The sequence below is a fragment of the Tachyglossus aculeatus genome, chromosome 9, assembly GCF_015852505.1.
Source record: "Tachyglossus aculeatus isolate mTacAcu1 chromosome 9, mTacAcu1.pri, whole genome shotgun sequence".
Taxonomy (NCBI): domain Eukaryota; kingdom Metazoa; phylum Chordata; class Mammalia; order Monotremata; family Tachyglossidae; genus Tachyglossus; species Tachyglossus aculeatus.
Window position 1 is genome coordinate 16380987 of NC_052074.1, and position 16901 is coordinate 16397887.

A 16901-nucleotide genomic window follows, 5' to 3' on the forward strand; every position below is an offset into this window, starting at 1 on the left:
TAAAGTGCTGGGCAAACAGGAAGCATTCAATAAGCACAGTAAGCACTCAGCCCCATAGTACTTATGTTCATATCCATAATTCATTTAAATGTCAGTCTTCCCCTTCTAGACTGTATGCTCCTTGTGGGCAGGAGTGTTCTGCCAACTCTGTTATGTTGTATTCTCTCAAGCACTTAGTTCAGTGCTCTCTTCACAGTGAGTGCTCAATAAATGTGCTTGATGGAATAAATCCCAATGACTGGAGAGGAAGGGAAAGAAGAGGGAGAGGAAGGGAAGAAAGTACTCCCACACTGTCTCCTCTGCTAGTGCCATTACGGCTGCTATCACTAATAATAACGATAATAACTGTGATATTTAAGTGCTTTCTGTGTGTCAGCCATTGTACTAAGCACTGGGGTAGATACAAGATAAATGGGTTTCACACAGTCACTATCCCACATAGGGCATACAGTCTTGTTTTACAGATGAGGTAACTGAGGCACAGAGAAATTGTGACTGGCCCAAGGTCACACAGCAGGTGAGTGGTGCAGCCAGGACTAGAACCTTCTGACTCCTGGGCCCTTGCTCTAGTCACTAGACCACACTGCTCTGGGGCCAGCCCAGGACTAAGGTGCTGTGGCTCGGGGCGGTAGCCACAGCAGCAGTGCCTGACGTCTTCTGGAACTTCTGGCTAGGGCCCTAGATAAGGAGAGAGAGAGAATGGTTTGTCCTCAGTGGGGGCCTGGCCCGGAAGCAGCTGGGCGCCTCGGGCCCAGCTCCCATGGGAACAGCCCTGCCCTGCCACGGGGATAAGCCGATAGCGGCAGCTGACATTTAGGCTCCATCCTGGCTGCTTTCCCGAAGGGCGGGGTGGCCTAACCTGGGCCATCTGTCCTGAACAAACAGCTTCAGTGTCAACCAAGGAAAGCTGTAGAGTTTCTTGGGCAGGAAGTGGTGGGAAGGGGAAGACGTCATTCGAATGGCTTTTTACTGTTAGAGTTACAGCCTGTGAATAAAACTGTGCATCCAAATCCCTGTTCTGCCTTGAAGGAATTAGATCTTAAATGTTTAGGTGTATAGTCCCCAAAATGGAAAACCCTAGTTGAGCTTCATTAGTTAAAGGTTAAGAAGTTTTTCCACATGTCTCTCCTGATTCCTTAAAATGCTCCAGTGGTTGTCCATTCCTCTTCGCAGAAACTCCTCTCCACTGACTTTGTCAGTCACTTCGCTCTCTTTCCCCTTGCTTATCTTCACTTCTCTCCCACTACAACCCAGCATGTTGGCTTCCTTCCTCAGTCACCCTGCTCACTGTGCCACCCTCTCGTATGTTTGGTCATCAACCCCTTGTTCATGCTCTTTCCTGTTGCTAGTCTCTCCTTGTTCACATCCAGCTGACCACTGCTCTCCTCTTCTTCAGTACCTTTCTAAAATCACATGTCCAAGAGGCCTCCCTTGATTAACTCTTTTCCTCACCCACTGCCCCCATTCCAGGACTTCTGTGTCACTCTGCACTAGGGTTCTTAGCTGTAAGCACTAATTTGGTGCTCCAAGTAGCACTTAAGTACGTATCTTTAAACTCTGTTTTTCCCCTACCTGTGATTTAGTGTCTGTCTCCCCCTGCTAGATGGTAAGCTCCTTGAGGCAGGGATCATACCTCCAAGCTCCACAATACACCCCAAGTACTTAGTGCTGCATGGAGTAAGTACTCCATAAATATAATTGGTAGGGCAATCTATTTTAAATCCCAGTAGCTCTAACATTCTATTTCTGCTTGTTCTGTTGAGTTAGAATTTATGAGGCCATCTTGTTAACAGTTGGTACCTATAGATGTGTAAGTATGTAGCTCAAGTGCCCCTTCAGTTGTAGACTTGGAAACCTGCCCCATAGAACCAGGCTACTTTGGATTTTCCCATAATACTCCCTTTTCCAGGCTTTATGTTCTCACCCATTAAATCAGAAGAATTTCCTTTCCAACATTTGGTATTGTTTCTTAATTTGAAAGAAAACATAGTTAACCACTAAGGCCAAGAAAACTTGAAAAAGTGAAGTGCAAAACAATGAGTAACTCCCTTACTAGTGGCTGTTTGAACAGTTCCTACTAGACAATAGAGTCTTCCCTCTACCTCTAGAGACTCCCTTAACCCTTCATTTCTCAGCTACTTCTGTTTCTGGTTTAAGAAACTGCAAATTAGACTGGGGTTCTGCTGTTCCCTTGAGGTTATCCAACTTAAAAAATAAATCCAGTTTTTCCTTAACATCCTGCAACAGCTTCTCAATATAGCAAGGTCATTTAGCTAACTTCCAGACAGTGTGGCTGATTCTGTTGTGTGTCTTTCCCTGTTCACTGTGAATGTCAGCCGTGGCCTCACAGAGGGTCTTCATGGTGCCTTTCTAGTGACAACCAGATAGATGTTCATAGACGTTAGATGAAAATATACCTCATCACCTCTCTATGGAGCTCTTTTCCAATTCCCAGGCAGCAGTTGCTCCCTGAAACAAGAAGAAAGGCCAGCTTATCTTTTCGTATTTCAATTATCGTTTATTTTTCCTGTGATCATTCCTGCCCTTAAAAGAATTCCTGTCTGCCTTTATTTATTAATTTTTTTCTGTTGAATGAGGTATTGAAAAGTATGAAACGAACTATTTACTTACCTTGGAGCAGTGGAGATTTCCCCAGTTGAGAGGAAGCTGAGTGGCCACAGAGCAAAACCATGAAATGAGTTAATCATATTTACTGAGCACTTTCTGTGTGCCTAGCACTGTACTAAGCACTTGTGAGAGTACAGTATAACAGAGTTGGTAGACGTTTCCTGCCCACAGGAAGTTTAGAGTCTAGAGGGGGAGATGAAATGAAAGTGCAATGCCTGAAATGGCAGTTCTGCTCTCCTCCCTAGTGCCCACGGTCACACCTGGTTTAGGAACGACCCTTTCTCCTGGTGGCATTGGCCATGGGGAGGAATGCACATCTTTTGAAACCTCATAAAGCATAGTATAATACTTTGTCTATACAAGTCACTGGGGTGCTATGAGGAATAATTACTTCATGTTCATAAGGCACTTTGGAACCTTGGAGAAAGTGTTGCATAAACAGAAAAAGCATAAATAATGGAATACCTCTTCAGTGTGTTTTGCAGTGTTTTCCCTTGATTGCAGCCCATTTGTAATTATGCATTGGTAGTGTTTTCGATCTGGCACTCTCAAATCCAAAAACGTCCTGATAATGTCTTAATCCACACATCATTATCCCTGTTGTGCAGAGGGGGAAACTGACACCCACAGAAGTTAAATTGCTTTCCACATAATGGATCAATGGCAAAGTCAGAATTTTCATTATGGGCCCATTCCACTGAGACACTCTTGGTCAGTTCAGTTAAAAATGACTTAGAAATGGGGGTGATTAAGTTTTTCTGTACTTTAATACAATTTTCCCCTTATGTGGCTAGAGAAAGTTATTACTTTAATATACAATTATCTTCAGAAGCTAATTGTTTTGAATAAACTTGAGTAATCACAACCATTTATTTGCATTTAGCAAGATTGTTTTTTGGGATTATGTGGGTGATTAATGAAATTAAAAGAATTATCATTTATTATTGCAAATTTGATCATCAGCATAATCAGTCACTGACTTCTATCCTTGTATCCTAATCCCAGTATGTATTTTTCATCTCATCTCCCACACTTAATTCCCATTTCTCAACCCTCTGTCATAGAACTGAGCACCACTCCCTGGGAACTGTGATATCTGCATTTCCATTTGATTGGTGTAGAATTTGGGGATTTGGTTCTACCCAGCCTGGCAGAGTAATAGGGGCTACTACCAGCTCTGTATTGCCCTAATCAGCAATATAGATGGACTCCCAGGCCACTTAACAAATGGACAGGAGTCTGCAATTGCAAAGTAGGTAGTTCATTGTCATATTTATTGAGCGCTTACTGTGTGCAGAGCACTGTACTAAGTGCTTGGTAAGTACAAGTCGGCAACATATAGAGATGGTCCCTACCCAACAACGGGCTCACAGTCTAGAAGAGGGAGACAGACAGCAAAACAAAACATGTAGACAGGTGTCAAAATCGTCAGAATAAATAGAATTATAGCTATGTGCACATCATTAACAAAATAAATGGAATAGTAAATGCGTACAAGTAAAATAGAGTAATAAATCGGTACAAATATATACAAGTGCTGTGGGGAGGGGAAGGACGTAGGGCAGAGGGGGGGATGGGGAGGAGGAGAGGAAAAAGGGGGCTCAGTCTGGGAAGGCCTCCTGGGGGAGGTGAGCTCTCAGTAGGACTTTGAAGGGAGGAAGATAGCTAGTTTGGTGGATGTGTGAAAGTTCAGTCAATTGATGGTATTTATTAAGCACTTACTGTGTACAGAGCACTATACCAAGCACTTGGGAGAATGCAATAAAATAGAGTTGGTAGACACAAGCCCTGCCCTCAAAGACTTTAAGATCTATGTGTCTTTTCAGGCAAAACAGATTTATGATCAGGGAACGCTAGTAGAACACTACTCTTAACTGACCGTCTCCAAAGCTGGCTAGTATAATTTAGGTCTTTTTTGGACCCCAGCCCCCAAGGATTCTCTCTGGGATTCCCTATAGCTCTCACGTTTCAGTGTTTCCCAGAGTGCGTGGCATAGAGTAAGTGCTTAATAGATACTACCATTATGACTTTTTCCCTTGTATGGGGCTCCAGTACACCCTCTTAATCCATTAAACCAAGATGTCACTTTCTAATCCCCAAAAAGCCATCTTCTCCAAGAGGCATTTCTGGATTTAATCCCCACCCCTTCCCCCACATCCCACCAGCCACCCTCAGCACTCATCTGTATATCTGCTTATTTGTTTACATCATGGCCTTCTTTTGTTTTTATCTTTTGTTTCCATGCTCCTAATCTTGTACCTATTGTATGTTTGCAATTAATTTCTGTTTGTCTTCCCTGGAAACTCTGAGACAGGGGCTTGTCTTTTACTTCTCTTTTATGCTCCCAAGGACCTAGAGGACAGAGTAGTGGGTACTTTACAAATGCAGGTTGTTGCTGATGAGCACAAACTGCTGCCCTCTTCCCCGGTTCCTGGTTCCCCCCCCCCCCCCCCCCCACACACACACACAACATGCACACCCACACATGCATAGGATCACTGTCCTACCTGTTGCAGGCCATCTGGTCACCTTTATTTGAAAACATGATGAAGCCAGATTTCTTATTGTTTGAGAGCTTTATTTTGCAGATAAGGCCAGTATCCTTTCATGAAGAAGAACTCTTCCATTAGCAATCCTATTTAGTTTTGGCTAGCTAAAAATTCAGAAGCTGAAGCACAGGAGACTCAGCAGTCAGTATAGTAGTTTTGTATTTGCTCTTATTTTTTATGTTGCTTTAGTGTTTCATTGTTCCTTCTTTCACAAGTGTCTGTCTCTCCCCTGTTATGTTGTTAGATTTTGAGCACATTGATGGCCAAGGACTATGTCTGATTTCCAACTGGTGATTCCCTATCAGCACTTAGTATGGTATTTTGCATACAGTAAGCATTTAGTAAATACTATTACTAGCACTTGGAAAAGTGTGATAGAGCCAGTCATGATCCCTGCCCTCAAGTAATTATAATATACAGGTGGAGAAACATGGAAATATATTACAGATAGGTGAAAGAAGAAATAAAGATTGTGTGAGAGTTTATTCCTGTGTAGGATATATACTTAAGTACAATATATGTTGGAGAGGTAGTAGGAGAGGATATAAACAGGTGAAATTAGATATTAATCTGGGGACACCTTCTGAAGATGTGCTTTCAGAAGGGCTCTGAAAATGGAGAGAGCTGTGATATGTAAAATTTGGAGGAGGAGGAAGTTCCAGGCCCAGAGAATGATCTACACTCACTCCCTTGGTGAACTCATTCACTCCCACGGCTTCAACTATCATCTCTACACTGATGACACCCAAATCTACATCTCTGCCCCTGCTCTCCCTCCCTCCCTCCAGGCTCATATCTCCTCCTGCCTTCAGGACATCTCCATCTGGATGTATGCCCGCCATCTAAAACTCAACATGTCCAAGATTGAACTCCTTATCTTCCCTCCCAAATCCTGCCCTCTCCCTGACCTTCCCATCACTGTTGATGGCACTACCATCCTTCCCGTCTCACAAGCCCGCAACCTTGGTGTCATCCTCGACTCAGCTCTCTCGCTCACCCTTCACATCCAGTCCGTCACCAAATCCTGCCACTCACCTCCGCAACATTGCCAAGATCCGCCCTTTCCTCTCCATCCAAACCGCTACCTTTCTTGTTCAATCTCTCATCGTATCCCGACTGGATTACTGCATCAGCCTCCTCTCTGATCTCCCATCCTCCTGTCTCTCCCCACTTCAATCCATACTTCACGCTGCTGCCCGGATCATCTTTATGCAGAAATGCTCTGGGCATATTACTCCCCTCCTCAAAAATCTCCAGTGGCTACAAATCAACCTATGCATCAGGCAAAAACTCCTCACCCTTGGCTTCAAGGCTGTCCATCACCTCGCCCCTTCTTATCTCACCTTCCTTCTCTCCTTCTACAGCCCAGGTCGCACCTTCCGCTCCTCTGCCGCTAATCTCCTCACTGTGCCTCGTTTTCGCCTGTCCCGCCGTCGACCCCCAGCCCACGTCCTCCCCCTGGCCTGGATTGCCCTCCCTCCGCACATCCACCAAGCTAGATCTCTTCCTCCCTTCAAAGCCCTACTGAGAGCTCACCTCCTCCAGGAGGTCTTCCCAGACTGAGCCCCCTCCTTCCTCTTCCCCTCCTCCCCATCCCCCCGGCCTTACCTCCTTCCCCTCCCCACAGCACCTGTATATATGTATATACATATTTATTACTTTAATTTTACTTGTACATATTTATTCTATTTATTTTATTTGGTTTATATGTTTTGTTGTCTGTCTCCCCCTTCTAGACTGTGACCCGCTGTTGGGTAGGGACCGTCTCTATATGTTGCAAACTTGTATTTCCCAAGCGCTTAGTACAGTGCTCTGCACACAGTAAGCGCTCAATAAATACGATTGAATGAGTGAATGAATGAATGTAAATTACAGGTCAAAGGTGGAAAGATCAAGGCACAGTGAGTAGGTTTGCTTGAGAGGAATGAAGAGTCCAAGCTGGACTGAAATGGGAGAAGAGAGTAGACAAATAAAAGACAAAATAGAGACCTGATTGGTTATCCTAAAGTCAGTGGTCAGGAGTTTCTGCTTGTTGTGAGAAGAATGACTAATCATCTTATGTTTTTCAGGAGTGAAGAAACTTGGTGCAGAATGATATTTTAGAATAATGATCCAGGCAGCTGTGTCTGGACTGGAGAGGATCCAGATAAACTGGAGGCAGGGAGATCAGTAATGAGACTGATGCTTTGATCATGCCAGAAAGTGACAAGAACCTTGATCAGTGTGGTGGCCATTTTAGTGGCGAGGAAGGGACAGACTTTGGACGTATTGTGAAAGGAAAGCCAACAGGAATTGGAGACAGACTGAATGTGGGATTTGGAGGAGAACCAGTCAAGCATAATTTCAAGGTTGCATGTTTGAGACAGGGAAGGTGGTGGTGGCGTTACTTGTGATGGAAGAGTTAACCTGGAGTCAAGAAACATGCAAACTGTCAGGGGAATTTGAGGCAGATCTTTAGCATGTTGCTGATTATGTTTCTATACCTGTCACCAGGTTTTGGGGTGTTGGTGAGAAAATACTAAGGTTCTCCACATTTAAATAAGACCAGAAATGTATGCATTGTAATGAAAAAGGGGCTTCTGGCTTCTGATTTAAAGAAGAATCCTCTTTGGTGTTCTGGCACCAGAAAAATATTATTTTATTTATATTTTCAGTGGAGACAGTTTCTGCACAATGAGACCTTCTGAATTGTGATCACTCTCATAAAGGTAGGCATGTGTGCTTCATTTATGTCATTTGCATCTTCCTTTTTGATTTTCTTATTTTCAGTAAACTGTGACAGACCATTTCACCTAAAACAAATAGTTTTGAGGTTTTTAGAGTATGCCATTAATATATTTTTAAACAGAAGAATTCAGATTTCTGAATTAAATTTCTGTGTTTGCCAGACCCCTTCTCAAAGAAGGAGATTTGGGAAAGAATTTGAAATGAGGTCAGCAACACTGTAACAGGTAGCAGAAGTTAATCATTATCTGCAGTTTCATTATTGTTTTGGTAACATGTTTTAATTTTTGTGGAGGTCTTTCCTCACATCCCTTTGGGAAGGCCTTGAAATGTTTTTTGTTAGGTTGCATGAAGAAAAAGCTGTCAAATCTCTGGTTATTTCTGTATGATTTGGTGCAGTAATGTTTGGGTAGACAGCTGCTATACTTCCATACAAAAGCTGATATTCCTAAATGTAATAATAGTAATAATTGTATTTAATCAGGTCAGACACAATCCCTGCCCCACCTCGGGCTCTTAGACTATGTAGGAGGAAGAATAGGTATTGCCATTTTACGGATGAGGAAACTGAGGCAGAAAGAAGTCAAGGACTCAGTATGTCCAAGACTGAACTCCTTATCTTCCCTCCCAACCCCTGCCTTCTCCCTGACTTTCCCATCACTGTAGATGGCACTACCATCCTTCCCGTCTCACAAGCCCGCAACCGTGGTGTCATCCTTGACTCTGTTCTCTTGTTCACCCCACACATCCAGTCTGTCACCAAAACCTGCCAGTCTCACCTCCACAACATTGCCAAGATCCACCCTTTCCTCTCCATTCAAACTGCTACCTTGCTGGTTCAATTTCTCCTTCTGTCCCAAGTGGATAACTGCATCAGCCTCTTCTGATCTCCCAACGTCAGTATATACTTCACTCTGCTCCCTGGATTATCTGTGTGCAGAAAGGCTCTGGGCATGTTACTCCCCTCCTCAAAAATCTCCAGTGGCTGCCTGTCAACCTACGAATCAAGCAAATACTCCTCACGGTTTCAAGGCCGTCCATCACCTCACCCCCTCCTACCTCACCTCCCTTCTCTCCTTCTCCAGCCCAGCCCGCAACCTCTGCTCCTCTGCGCTAACCTCCTCACTGTACCTCGTTCTCGCCTGTTCCACCGTCAACCCCCGGCCCACGTCCTTCCCCTGCCCTGGAATGCCCACCCTCCACACATCCGCCAAGCCAGCTCTTTTCCTCCCTTCAAAACCCTACTGAGAGCTCACCTCCTCCAGGAGGCCTTCCCAGACTGAGCCCCCTTTTTCCTCTCCTCCTCCCCATCCCTCCTGCCCTACCTTCTTCCCCTCCCCACAGCACTTGTATATATTTGTACAGATTTATTACTCTATTCATTTTACTTGTACATATTTACTATTCTGTTTTGTTATTGATGTGCATATAGCTTTAATTCTATTTGTTCTGATGATTTTGACACCTGTCTGCATGTTTTGTTTTGTCTCCCCCTTCTAGACTGTGAGCCCGTTGTTGGGTAGGGACTGTCTCTATATGTCACCGACTTGTAATTCCCAAGTGCTTAGTACAGTGCTCTGCACACAGTAAGCGCTCAATAAGATTGAATGAATTAATCAGTGAATGAAGTTACTTGCCTAAGACTACCCAGCAGACAAGTAGCAGAGCTGGTATTAGAACTCATGTCCTCTGACTCCCAGGCAAAGCTCTTTCCACTAAGCCACGCTGCTTCTCTGTTTGGGTTCTTCATGCCATTGAGACTTATGAAACTTTAATTGAAACTTGTGAAAGCAATGTTGTTTGCCTTTTTCAAGTATCATCTCATTGTTGGGTCTTTTGATGTTGTAGTTCATGTTAAATCAGTCCACTCTTTTAATAATAATGGCATTTATTAAGCACTTATTATGTGCAAAGCACTGTTCTAAGCGTTGGGGAGGTGATCAGATTGTCCCATGGGGAAGGGCTCACAGTTTTAATCCCCATTTTACAGATGAGGTAACTGAGGCATAGAGAAGTTAATCGACTTGCCCAAAGTCACACAGCTGACAATTGGCAGAGCTGGGATTAGAACCCATGACTTCTGACTTCAAAGCTCGTGCTCTTTCCACTGAGCCACGTTTTGCATGGTTCTGTACTTCCCTCAATCTTCTGTTTCTTCTGGAATTTGAATCTAAAGAAAAAAAAACCACACGATTTTCTAGATTCCATTTCCACTCACTACCTGCCACCATCTTTGCTGATGGTGATGTCGCTTTCTTCATAAGAGGCTACGCTGCTGCCCCTGTGGCATTTTGCCTCAAGACAATAGTTTGCTTTCCCCCTATGTACCAAAGCCAAAACGTTGCATAGGAAAATAAAGGAATTAAAGGAAAATAACTTGGTGAAGCCACATGGTATTCATTAGAAACAGTATTGATTTCTCAGGACATCCAAATTGTCAACCTCTGTGAAGAGTTAGCTTGGACTTCTGCTGCTTCCTAATGAAATCATCATGAGTCAATGGAAAATAGAGGTTGGGTTCTCTGGTCATTTCTCTCATTTCAGGATGATGATGATGGCATTTGCTAATTAAGCACTTATTCTGTGTCAAGCACAGTTCTAAGCACTGGGGTAGATACAAGCTAATCAGGTTGGACACTGTCCCTGTCCCACATGGAGCTCACAGTCTTCATCCCCATTTTACATGAGGTAATTGAGGCCCAGATCAGTGAAGTGACTCGGCCAAGGTCACACAGCAGACAGGTGGAGGAGCCAGGATTAGAACCCAGGTCCTTCTGACTCCCAAACCTGTGCTAGAGCATGGCAGGACATGGGGCTATGAAAACCTCCAAACTCTAATTGTAGGTTGGTGGACTTGCTGATGTCAGGTTACCTGGGATGGGAAGAGATTGCTAGTTAAAGAAAACTTAGTCTTGACTTAGTGGGCCAGTTCTTGTTCATGCTTCCAAGAGGAGCAGGGTGGTTCAGTGGAAAGAGCATGGGCTTGGGAGTCAGAGGTTGTGAGTTCTAATTCCGCCCTGCCACTTGGCAGCTGTGAGACTTTGGGCAAGTCACTTCACTTCTCTGTGCCTGTTACCTCATCTGTGAAATGGGGATTAAGACTGTGAGCCCCACGTGGGGCAACCTGATAACCTTGTATCCACCCCAGTGCTTAGAACAGTGCCTGGCACATAGTAAGCGCTTAACAAATAGCACCAACATTATTATTATTGTTCTGTGCTTATAGTTAAGTTTTCCCTGTGCAGATTCAGATCAGTAAAAGAATAGCTTGATCCCTATACTGGATCTCATATGTGGGAGGGTTAAAATGACACATTCATCCATTCTAAATGAATTGGACCAAAGCCAAAATGACACATTCATCTATTCTAAATGAATTGCACCAAAGCCAACAGTTTATTTCAAATCTTAGGAATCAGATATGTTACTGATATTTGAATAAGCTCTCATAAAGTGGCGTGTGCATAGCAGTGAGTGGAATTTTCTTATTTTAGAAAGTTTTATTTTGAAAGCAAAGTGTGTAATTATAGGGCTATCTTTGATAGCCGTCTGCAATTCTGGTATTAATTCCCAGAATAAGTAAGTAGTATGGATTTAGAGTAAAGCAACCCTTCATTCTAGATATTCCACTCATTCACAGATTTTTAGAAGAATTTGGTTCTACTATGTGGATTCATTGATGTATTCAATCGAACTATGAATTGTACCAAGAATGAATGCCTGTCTCTCATCTCGTCTGGAAGACTAGGAAGACGTTCATTGTGAAAGTTCCTCAGTCTCCATTTTGTTTCTAAGGCCCTGGATAAAATGTTTTCATCATCTGATCCAACTTAGTTTTTTTGCCATCTGTAGCATTATAATGCCTACGCCTAGATTTAGCCTTGTTACCTTTGACCTTACAGGATAATCATCATCATTTATTGAGCACTCACTATGTGCAGAGCACTGTACTAAGCTCTTGGGAGAGTACAATACAACAGAGTTGGCAGACATATTCCATTTTTTACTGAATTCTTTTACAGTTAAACCCCAGGGGCTCTAGATTTACTTCCACCTCACTGACCCATGGTTCCAGTTTATCCACCCTCAGTGTGAACCTTCGATCTCGCTAGTCAAGGGACCTGGGTTTTAATTTCAACTATGCAACTTGCCTGCTGTGTAACCGTGTGTAGGTCACCTGATTTCTCTGTGTCCTCAGTTTTCTCATCTATAAAACAGGGATGACGTACGTATTTTCCCTTTGTCTTAGACTGTGAGCCCCATTTGGGACAGGGATCTTGTCCAACCTGATAATCTAATATCTACCCCAGCACTTAGTACAGTGCTTGGCACAGAGTGCTCAGAAAGTTCCATAATTATTATTATTGTTCTCTCGGTTCTTAATACAGTGCTTTGCACCTAGTAAGCGCTTAAATACCGTGATTATTAGTATTATTATTAGTGCTTGTTGATTCATGATGATCATTTAAAACCTTATGTATGAAATCTGGATTCCTGGGATGTAAATTTAAGATGAGTGAACAAGTCCAAATCCTTAAGCACTGCAGTACCTTGCTAAAACATGAAATTTGTCAATTTTGTATTCAAATGATTAAAGTTCTAGAGCGTATCCTTTTATTTTCGGTCTGTTTCCATGTGAGGAATATTTTACATTTCCTTCTTCCCCATCTCCCTGCCCCGCCCCACCATTAAGAAACAGCGGCCAAAAAAAGAAAGAAAAATAAACTAAAATTACTGAAACCAGACAAAGAATTTTTTCCATGCCTCCCCTGATGATTACGACTCTTTGCTCCATGTCACTTCCTTTCGGATTGTTTGATTTAATTACAAAACCAGTTACAGCAGAAGCATCCGCCAAATCTTGATTTATTCATCTTAACATTCATTCACAGTGGACACCAGGGATGAGGAAGACATAATGGAGAAAGGAGGAAGTCATCCAAACAAAGAGGCTGAACACAGTCAAGGAAGGAAGAGAAAGGAAGTTCCTGGGGTATTAGGGAGAGGGTTCTGGGAGCCCAACTGATCAAAGGGAAATGGAGATTCAGATTTATAAGATACCCTGATGAGTCAATTTAATGTCTTAAATGATAAAACAAAAAATTGACTTGTTTGGCTCTATTCATATTATCTTAAAAATCCTATATGCAAGCAAAGTGAATCAATTATTCCTGAGGACTAGTTTTCCCTAACATTTTAAATACAAAATGGAAAAAGTTTGAAGTCTTGTATAATAAGTATATTTTTACATTAGTTGTTAACAAAATATCCCGTATGCTTTATATAGAGTATTTTGTTTGAAGAAGGGAAAAAATACCACTCCCAAGTGTAAGGAACTCACCCTAGATTTTGATAATTAAGATAATTAATTTTTTTAATTGAAGAAGGCACTACCAAACAATTTATAGATGCATTCCAGCGCCTATCAAGTTATAAGAGGACAGAAAGAAACCCAATAGAATGTTAGTAGCTCTTTGGCATTAAGCAACTTTTAATAGGAAAGCAGGAAGAATAAGATGAAGTGCATGGCTGTCGTTGGGGAAACCATTCTGGGCACCGCCCTTATGAAGTAAGTGAATTGTCACATAAATTTTATTTCTGTGAATCTGCCAGTGTTGACTTGTATTAGTGATCCGCCATTAACTTGTATGGTTTCCAGAGTTTTCAGTTATATATTACAAAGTCTTTGCTCTTTATTTGCTTTGTTCCATTCTTTTCCTGACCTTTTGTTTTCCCTCTTGAAACTTGGAACCATACCATTATTGCAATTGACTAAACTGAATGAAAGCATTGTTATTCGTAGTTAATATTTCATGCAGGTCTCAAAGAAGATAGTGTAGTTCTCTCTGAAAATGATGGGTGAAGGCGTTTCGTGTACTCATGTTCTGCCCTGTTCTGCAGCATTTTCATTTGTAAAGCACTGGTGGGCTAAGATGGAATATGCATGTGGAATGCTTTTTGAGTGATGTCTTAGCACATGCTTTCCCTCCCACTGCTAGCTCTGGGGGAATTTCAGCATTTAGAAAATATTTGAATGATAAAAGCAAAGCTGAGGAGGATATTACTGATACCAGTTTTTGAATGCGAATTGTTTTGCATTTAAACTCCCTGGCATATTCTTGGTCAGGCCTTCCTATTTGTGGAATAGTCCCACAGTAGTCCCATTTAATGCTCAATAAATATGATTGAATGAATGAATAATGCAAACCTTCTATTTATAGTCTCCTTTTTTAAAAAAAATTATTGAAACCATCCCAACAAAGTTTAAAAGTGTGCCACAGCAGGCATACAGTGAATTCATGGAAAGTTGAAGTGGCGGACTCTTTATTTTCATCTTTTGCCAGGCCAGGGTCCCTTGCTTCATTGGTCTTCTTGGGGTAAGGTCAAATCACAGCATAAGTTTCAATCGACAGCAAAAACTGGTTATCTATTCTGATATAGGGAATGTCTTCTGTTGCCAAATGAGTGACACAATAACTTTTGCATTTGGTAGTGTTTAAACTAAAAATCAGTGAATCAATGGTATTGATTGAAAACATACTTTGTGCAGAGCAGTGTAGTAAGCACCTGGGAGAGTGTAATTCAGTTGGCAGACACGATCACTGCTCTTAAGGAGCTTATAGTGTATGAGGAAGACACATATTAAAATCAATTACAACCATTGTCATTTTCCCCCTTGACCACTGCACCAGCCTCCTCACTGACCTCCCTGCCTCTCCCATCTCCAGTCCATACTTCCCTTTGCTTCCTGGGTTATTTTTCTGAAAAATAGTTACGTCCGTAGTTCCCTATTCCTCAAAAACCTTCAGTGGTTGCCCATCTACCCCTGCATCAAACAAAAACCTTCAGTGGTTGCCCATCTACCCCTGCATCAAACAAACTCTTTACAATCAGTTTTAGGGCCCTTAAACAGTTTTCTCCATCAAAGCTTACTTAATCTCCTACTACAGTCCAGTTAGCATACCTTGCTCTTCTAAGCCCACCCTACTGTCTGTACCTCGATCTTTTCCATCCTGCCCTTAGACCTGAAGTGCTCTCCCCTTCTCCATGACAGTCCATCACTCTACCCACCTTCAAAAACCTACCAAAACCACATCATCTCCAAGAGGCTTTCCCTGACTAAGCGCTCATTTCCCCTACCCATCCTCCCTTCTGCATCACCTATGCATTTGGTTGTGAACCCCTTAAGAACTCTATTTACCCCAGACCCACAGCACTTATGCAGATACACTTATTTGTTTTGTTTTTGTTATAATGGCATTTATTAAGCCCTTACTATGTGCAGAGCACTGTTTTAAGCGCTGGGGAGGTTACAAGGTGATCAGGTTGTTCCACGGGGGGCTCACAGTCTTCACCCCCATTTTCCAGATGAGGGAACTGAGGCCCAGAGCAGTGAAGTGACTTGCCCCAAGTCACCCAGCTGACAAGTGGCGGAGCTGGGATTTGTACTTTTATACAAAAGACATACTTTGCTGTTTCCTCTGTCCTTAACTTATTTTAATATCTGTCTCCCCCTGTACACTCTTAGTCTCTTGTGGGTGGGGATCGCATCCACCAACTCCGTTGTACTTTCACAAGCACTTAATGCAGTGTTCTCACCCAGTAAGGATCAATAAAAACCACTGATTGAACTGAGTAAGGAGATTATGGGGTCCTGAATATGGACCCCATCTATGACCAAGATTTGCACTGCAAGGCTTGCTGAGCCAAATGAACGTATTTTGTTAGTAGAGTCAACAAGTCTGAACAATTCAGGATTTATTGGCTGAAGTTTTCTGGATTGACTTACTAATTGATTGGCTTCACCGTATGAATCAGTGGGTATTTGCTGAGCACTTACTGTGTGCAGAGCATTGTACTAAGCCCTTGGAAGAGTGTAGTACAACACAATATAAATGAATCCATGTAATTTATTCTTCAGTTTACTATGCACAGAGCACTGTACTGAGCGCTTGAGTACAATATAACAGATTAGCAGAAAGGTTCTCTGCCTCTAGTGAGCCTATGGTCTAGAGATGATTCTTCTGTTTGCATTGATTATTGTGTAGATCTTGGCATAAGTACCACTCTCTGGTAACTGCCCCCAAAATACTTAGTCAAAATAATAGCTGAAAATGTAGAATTTTTCGTGCTTTTGGAAAGAGATGTTGTTTGCCTTTTGTGTGCTGTTCATTTGATAATAGGATCTATATTGTTTTAAAATAGCCTCTTTGAACATAAAAATCTCTAAGGGCCAAATTCTGCCCCAAGCATTTTCCGTGGAAACTCAAGAGATTTTTCTCCCATAAAGAAAGCATTATTTTTGAATCAGAATGATATTATGTGCCTTCTCAAAATTTCCCCTGAAGAGGGATTCCTGAAATAGAAATTTCCATTTAATTCATTTTAAACCCCATGATCATCCCACATATAAATACCAAGTGGATGTTGTCCTTCTGTGAACATGGCTAGGTATTAGTGACCTGGACAACTTTGTTTGAACTCTAATCCTTACTTCAAAAGTCTCTTTTGAAGATTCTTTTCTGCTTACCCTCCTTTGACACCTGTTTCATATACCATGGTACTTGTTTATGAGTCGAAAGAAAAGCAGACTGCAATGTTGATTGCTTTGTCATGTGTCCAAACTAGCTGGAATAAGTTCAAGAATCTTATGAGAAAAGCTTTCCTCTGTATATTTCTGGTGGGATTTTGAACTAGGGAGATTCGTGTGGGCTTTAAATAACTAGATCCATTTCATTATCAAACTCTTCATTGTTTGCTTTAACTGGACTGATAACCTTTGCTTCTTCAAGCAGTAGACAGTATGACCTTTTAAATATTTGCATCAGTTTGCAAATTTCTTCTTTTATAAACAGCAGTACTAGCTTTGGAATTCATTTATAGGCAATTGTTTACCTAAGCAAAGCCTTCCTGATTGCTTTGGTTTTAAAGACTGAAATTGGAAAACATAATAAGTACTTTTAGACCTGGGGATTCCTCTTTCAGGATATGCAAATTTCC

At 42.1% G+C, this 16901-nt stretch overlaps 1 protein-coding gene across 7 annotated transcripts in view; it reads left to right on the forward strand.

The window, feature by feature from the left end:
• Positions 1 to 16901, forward strand: part of PLCB4 (phospholipase C beta 4) — a 365501-nt gene that overhangs the window by 108063 nt on the left and 240537 nt on the right. For 5 of the 7 annotated variants that reach the window (XM_038751364.1, XM_038751365.1, XM_038751360.1 and 2 more), the window contains one exon: positions 7832 to 7885. The exons of the other annotated variants lie outside the window; for them this stretch is intronic. The gene's annotated coding sequence lies outside the window, so the exon portion shown is untranslated. The remainder of the gene's footprint in view (positions 1 to 7831; positions 7886 to 16901) is intronic. 7 annotated transcript variants of the gene reach the window in all.